Below are 7,500 nucleotides of genomic sequence, written 5' to 3'. Positions count from 1 at the left end.
TCACCTATTACCTACTAAATAATCGCATAAATGTAAACAGCTGATTCAATTCTCTCGGTTTTACGAGGCACAGCTGCATTCGTCCACAAGCTGCGACAAACGACTGATATACGGATTCTTTCGTCTTTGCGTTATATCGGAGACATCCAAGCCCAGTTCAATGCAAATGCTACGCAACATGTCCACACCTAGCGACGTCGGTTTCGTCTTGCACGCTTGCATGAGTTCACAGATATTGTAGCCTGACGAGGATACAATTGGGTGCTGAAGAGAAACCTCCCTCATCACACTCGCACACATTTCCGAATGGGTCGTCTGCGCCAGCGCTGCCCTGTTATCTTCTACTGGGACCTCGTCGTCTGAATCTCCACGGTTCACTTTACTGGGTCTTTGCTGCCATTCGTGAGAATAATCAAGTGATTTTCTTTACTGTTAGAACTTGTTCCTGTTTAAACATACGAACTCCCAAATCGTCCTTTGCAGATCTCATTAATAATGAGACCTCACTCGGATCTGCTTTCCTTCCACTTTGCTCGACAATTTCAAATTGCTGTTTCAAAAATTCATTCTGTTTCTGCGTAAAACGAGCCTTCTTGGTGATTGTCTTTAGAGCCCATCCCATTAGAATGGGAGTTAAGCATTGCTCTGTTCTTCACACTGTACAGTGGGAATCCTACTACCTTCATCCATTAGCTTTGAAGCGTAAGCTCGTTTTGCCTTGTCATACAGTGTTTCCTGTTCAGGGAGTCGCTTTTGTTTACCCGTGTCCAGATATGCTTGTAGTGATGTAAAATGGCTGTAGGCTTTTATACATCCTTCCTCGGGGCACGGGAAAAGTAGTGAAGCTTGATCATTTTCACTATCATCATCATCTTGGTCTTGACTGGTGGTCTCGTTGGTTGCTTCTGGATCCCGTTTAGATGATTTCTTTACATGCCTGTGTCTCACGCTCTTGAAAGATGGCGTGGTCTGCGATGGGGTATCATGTACTTCTAGAACTTCCGGGATCTGCAAAACGCCCTCCAATTGAGACCACGGTATCAACTTCCCTGGACCCACATTGAACGCTCTCCACGCACGTATTCCGCTCTCTTCATACTTGAAGTTGTTAAGCAAGCTAACACCCTCTCATTTGACTGGCGGAGTAATTGACGTATTAAGTGAGACGCAACTAGCTTTCGCACGAGACTCTGGACCAGACTCTATGGCAGTTTTCAGCTGCACAGCTGTTGTCACATCATGACCCTCGTTAACATATCTTCCTACATCTCCCTTAATAGTTGCTGCTTGACGGTCGCAGACTCCTTTGCCGCTTTGAGGGTCGGAAAAGTCGTTCCGTTCTACAACCACCCCAGCGATGTCACCTGCTAGTTTAGCTGAAACGATTGTATACCCGCTGTGGTAACAGCCCGCATTATCTTGCTTGTAATAAGCTCTTTCTAATTCCAGTATTACCTTCTTCAGCGAGGCGAGGCAGTCCTGCATTATAGATACCACGACGGCACTGTCTTGTGAACAGTTCTGAAAGACATGTACAAATGTTTGAGACTCAAAGTGCTCGCTTTCTTCCGACTTTCTGATTGCAACTGTAATATGCCATGGTAACCCACGCTTAGCAAACCAGTCCGACTGCGGCTCTCGAACTTTCCGTGGCATGTATTTCATCGCCCAATCCTGAACAAGGAACATATCAGATTTGCTCTTGATTTTAGCTAATACAGATCATTTGGCTTTTTCCTTGTGAACGGAGCGCTACTGATGGGATTTTCAGACCATGATGTTATTTGTTGCTTGCTTAATAGTGTGCAGCATGTCCTCCTTCTCCTCTTCATTGCAAAGTGCATGAGAACACTCACTTTCCAAGGTAGTTAGGACTTCCTGCAACTGTCAACACTGCGCGCATGACTCATTGTGTGGGTGATCGCAGCAGGCTTGAAAGTCACAGTCTGTTGAATCACTTAGGGCGTAAGTCCTACAGTGATCAGCAATGCTCGACGACTCAACCACATGGACCTGAAATACACCAAAGACAACACAAACCGCAATTGTTGTTTTTACGTATACAATTTCAATTGCAATACTTTCTTGAATAAGTGACACCCCCGTCCCCCTCATTCTCCGAATTAAGTGTCCCTCGAATAAAACCCACGTTCCATCAGGTGTTTACTTCTGATACTAACTTTCAAATAAAATATAATAAAAATAAAAATATAATAGAAATATCCAGCAACATCACAGTATTTTTACTTTGGGAAAGTAGTTCACAAAACCTGCTGTGGATTATGTTTCTCCCATTTTCGTGAATTTCTTTCTGCCAAACTTAAATTTTACTAAATTTTGTAACGAAATAAAATACCTTGTAGTCACTCTTAAGGTCTTGCTTTGATGAGCGCAGCTGTTGCTTCATTTCTCTCGCCCAGACTTCCGTTTTACCACAGTCAACCAGTTTATCGACCAACAACAACAACAACAACAACATTTATTTAAACACGATAAATATTACAGCGGAGCTGATGTGGTCGTGTATTTAAAAAGTACTATTTACATATATATATATATATACGAAGCTATTTACATGAAATTCTACGTTTGAGCGTGTTTTTAAACAAGCTTCTGCTTGCGATAGAACGTGTATGATTTTCAAGAGAATTCCATAGAGATATGGCTTTGTAGCAAGTGGACTTGCGAAGAAGTTTTGATTTTGGCTTCGGTAACAAAAAAGTCAATTTCCTTCGCAGGTTATAGTTACGATCATATTTCTTAAATAGCTGCTTAATAGGAGTAGGTGAAAAATCATAAAAACAGTCGTGTGCTAATGAAAGCAATCTATATTCGCAGAAACAATTAATAGTAAACCAGTTGCATCGGGCTAGGACCTGATCGCTAGATGCATACCAGTCCAGGTTGTAGATGGTTTTAGCGGCACGTACGTGTATTTTCTCCAGCACATCAAAGAGCGATTTGCCACAGGAGCCCCATACAACCAAACCATAGGTAACAGATGGTAAAATTACTTTAAAATAAAAATCAGCTCTCGCCGAAGTCGGTAAAAAATACAAGGACCTAAGAAGATTCAGTTTTTGTGTGAAGGACTTGATTAACTCTTTAACGTGAACATTCCAATTAAGATCACTGTCAATCTCGACACCTAAGCACCTAGTTGACTTGACTTGAGTGACGACACTGTTCCCTAATGATACTGCTTGCAACGGCCCAACAAACTGGCCGCGCATTAAGATCATACACTCGGTTTTACCGCAGTGGGGTATGAGGCGATTACGGCAGTTTGTAGTTTGTCAGTTTGTCCAGTCAGTTTGTCAGTTTGTCCAGTTTGTCCAGTCAGTTTATCCAAGTCATCAAATGCCTCGGTTCCTTGGGCAGAAAAGTTGTCAAGTCCTTGTAAAGACTTCCTAACAGACGCTGAACACTCATCGAAAACTCTATGTAGTGTTCGCTTCCTCATGGGCTCAAAACCTCTTTCACTACAGTATTGTTGGTACTGTTGAACAATACGCTCAGGTATCATCATTCTGATCACGTTTGGGGTCTTAATAACCTCACTAGTTGATAGCTTCCAAAGCCTTTCGCCAAAAGGAACATCATGAAGAACATGCGGACTTGTGATGAACGAAATGAAATCTTCTAATTTTCCTTGGTCAACTTTCATCCTCCGGTATTCATGGCTTGGAATCGGTTCTGCTCTCCCGTGTAGCAAGGTATGGTGTCGAGCTATGTTATAGCGGTAATTGGTGACTGTTGGGATAAACTCCTGCACCTCTTTGAAAGACAACTTGTCAGACAGGATTGAGAGTATTTGCCGTCGAGTACTCCGGTGCTGAGCGTTTAAGTAACTCTCGGCAAACGCTTCAAGAAGCTCCAGATCCTTCCGACTTTTCCCACCAGTTTTTCTTAGAAAACCTTTGCGCTCACATAATTCATCCCACAAGCATTTTGAGTCTTTTGGAGCAAGGACATCTAGAACTGCTGAAACGTACTGCTCGGCGTTTTTTCACATATCGGCGCTTAGAACGGCTTTGTGCTTCATTCCACGGTACTGACAGTACGTGGCGCACTGCGCGGATGTCTCGAACCTGTAGAAAGCGGTTGAGCTGTTCCCTGCACTCTTCTTGAACGTCGGTTAAACTATCTTCACTTTCCTGTGAAGCCTCGTCTGGTACATAAAAACTCTCTCGTTTAGACTTGGCTTTACATTCAGTATCAGTGGCCGGAATGGAAAAAGAAATGTGTCTATCAGTTTCATGATGGACCTGAAGTGCGAAAAAGGAAAGAAAAGTTTTGAATTAGGTATTTTTGTCTTTTTAGGGGTCTGTTTACACAAAGAGAGGGTTCCTTGGCTAACCGATTTACCCAAACACCTGAGCTACCCTGCATGGAAGAGCCAATTTTTCATACGTTCCGTTAGAAAACACATTGGAGCGTTTGCATGCCAGACAGGGGGACCCGACTAGCCGAGGCGAGAGGACGGCTAAAGTAGCGTTATACTCCAAGGCAGCCTTCAACGTGAATTGCCTCTAGTAACTACGGTCAATTAGTAGAGTGAAAAGTAATAGCCCAATACACTGAACAGCAGCTGCTAGCGGAACGAGTGATTTAAAATTTACACTTAGTACCTGTTTGTCCGTCATCTGGTTTGTTGCGCTTAGCGGCCGCTATTTTTACTTAATAAGATCTTCGTTTATTTTTATACTCTGATTTCACATTTCTATTTCTTATTTTAGCATTTTATTTAGAGCTACATACTCACCAGGTTTAACTCGCTCAAACTATCTGCGATGTTAGCAACTTCTTCTGTCATATGTCCTGTCTCAGGTACCTGTTCTTTAAACACGCTGAGCATCTTTCTACATTTTACGCAAATTCCTTCCGAAAAAAAAAGGGCGAACGCTGTTAACACCACAGAAATTATCCCAAAAACGCGTAATTTTAGATGGAGCCATACCAAATTTAACTGTAGCTATTTTTGAAAACATAAACAAATACAATTGCGAAAGGGTGATGGTGCGATGAAGGATGAAAGGGGTGAGGGAAAAATAGAAATGTGATATGTTTTGCTCATTACGAACCTAACATTTTTCTTCCATCAATGAAAACTTTGGAAATCCAACAAAATGCAAGGAGATTATTTTCCGTAAGAAAGGTTTCAGTCAGGACATCGCGCCAGTTAGTAATATACCACAGTGCGCAGAGTTACCCATATTAGGTGTTACCTTCCAACAAAATTGTAAATACAGTAGTCGCGTGCGCGCGAAGGTAATTAAGGCGAACAACTCATTATTCGTATTAGGATCTTTACAGAAGGAAGGAATGCCCCAGGAGAAAGTAGATCACCTTTTAACGCAATAGTTTTACCAAATTTTTCTTACGCTCTGCGGGTTTATGGTGCCTCAGATTCCGACCTATCTGTAAAACAGAATTTCTTAGACCGGTGTATGAAAAGAAAGTTATACATGCATACGTCCAAGAATGTAAATATCAGGGACTTGCTAGAGAATGCGGACAAGATCGAATGTCCGTTCTTCCAGTTTTTACCTAAGGAAAAGAAAACAAGGTACAATCTTAGAAATACTTCAGTCTCTGTCCCTTGGATCCACACTGACAGATTTAAGAACGTTTTTAGTAACAGAATAATTTTTAAATATGATATGTAAATAGTTTCTAGAGTTCATATTTTTTCTTTCTTATCAATTGTAACTTAGGATATGCATTTTTATCTTAAGAAATAAAGATTATTATTATTATTATTATTATTATTATTATTATTATTATTATTATTATTATTATTATTATTATTATTATTTAATCGTACCCAAAGACTGGAGTTTTGCTTTATATCTGGTTAGACTGCTTTTATATCACAAGCCGGTACGTAATCCTTAACACAGCGCGAGCTGCTAACGGAATACGCGGTGTCTGACATTCGCAGGAATACGGGCTCCGATAAATGATGGCAATCAACTGGCTATTAGTTCATCAAACACTTCATCACTTACCTGAGCCCACAGGGACAAACTGATTTGTAAGTTCTAATAACTTGATAGACTGGGACAAATTTGTTCCTTTTTGCATTGTTGGTACTTTCCGAAGGTCCTTGCAGTGACCCGAAACAACTTCCGGAATGCTACATAAACCACTTGGCCTTCGCCAACCTATGCCCAATCGCGCCCGATGAGCGGGTCAGATGGTCATTTCCAAGAAGTTTGATGGCTTTTCAAAACACCCACATCTTGCCAAGATAAGTCCCACGTCAGTTTCAACGCCGGAAAATTTCAAGGGCTTTTTGTGTTTTTTGATCTCCTTATTACACTGGGTGAGTGGTATGATGGAAGTCGAAGAACTACTGCGTTCGTCCGCGCCACAAATTCCACCGGCAATATTGAAGAACGAACACGACATTTTTAATCTGTACTTCCCAGTAATAACCTTGGTTTTTTCCGAGGTAAGTGCGTTGTTTATTTAGATCAAGAAGTCACATTTACTTTCCGTGGGAACAATTACCCTATTGGCTTCCACTACGACATACAGTCTCACACACGTAATGAAATTAATTAATTTTGGCCCGATTTCTAATCTGACCTTGTTTTATTTCTTTACCACTTTTAATAGGAAATTCTCCCATATTAAAGCAAAGTCTCACATCAGCAACTAAGATAGTTTTACTTATGACTGATTTGACGCAACAGATTTAAAATATTTGCGAATTTGATCGTGCGCGACAAATCATGGGAGAGTAAGAGTTTTGTGTTTCCCTCACTTTTTTCGAGTTAGTTTTTCATGATCGATATAGATACATTTTATATAACGAAGCAAAACGTAAAATGATTTAACCGTCTTAATTGCGATGTCTCTGACCCAAATTTGTTTTTCTATTTTGGGGTGCATTAGCTCACATTGTAAATTTCATTGGCGCTGAATTGTAATTTTCTCGAATTTTGACCGGCGTTCACTCAAACCTGATAGTAGATCCCAAATAAATGAAACTGCAAACTTAAACCACAATGACTGGACACTCATTGGTTAAAATATCAGACGATTTGAGACATTACCGGTCAGCTTTTTGTCTCGCTGGATATAGATTATTTTTGAGTTTTCAACTAATGAGGAAAGTGTGTTTGCTTAATTGGGGCTCAGTTTGCTCGGAAAGAACAAGAGATAAAAATAATCACTATGTCTTGACTGAAGAAGAGTCAATACATGCAATTAAAGTTGAGAAAGATTCACAGCATGTAAACGTCTGTGTAGCAAGGAGCTGAAAAGTGTGAAATTTTGGATTCTCACGAAGTGAAAATTTGAGCTTCCGGTACCATAACCGTTTTTCGTGGTTTTCTGCCGTTAAATGAAATATTTCAAAAAACTAACTTGATTTCCTCTAGTTAGTTACCTAGGCCTTCAAACTGACAAAGTCTGAGGGAAATTGATTTTTTGACCCTGGCCACGATTTCTTTGATTTTTAGTGGCAATCACTCTTAAATGTCTAGAAGG

General features: G+C 40.6%; 1 protein-coding gene, 1 long non-coding RNA gene and 1 pseudogene across 2 annotated transcripts in view; all 3 read right to left on the bottom strand.

Moving 5' to 3' along the window:
• The window catches only part of LOC138029455 (NLR family CARD domain-containing protein 4-like), a 281,844-nt gene that overhangs the window by 205,970 nt on the left and 68,374 nt on the right, over positions 1 to 7,500 (bottom strand). The window lies entirely within an intron of this gene.
• Positions 1 to 7,500, bottom strand: part of LOC138029182 (uncharacterized) — a 377,995-nt gene that overhangs the window by 311,413 nt on the left and 59,082 nt on the right. The window lies entirely within an intron of this gene.
• Positions 380 to 4,858, bottom strand: LOC138029456 (uncharacterized; annotated as a pseudogene).

The sequence above is a fragment of the Montipora capricornis genome, chromosome 13 (assembly GCF_036669925.1).
Source record: "Montipora capricornis isolate CH-2021 chromosome 13, ASM3666992v2, whole genome shotgun sequence".
NCBI classification, from domain to species: Eukaryota; Metazoa; Cnidaria; class Anthozoa; order Scleractinia; family Acroporidae; genus Montipora; species Montipora capricornis.
This window is presented reverse-complemented; position numbering and strand designations above follow the sequence as displayed.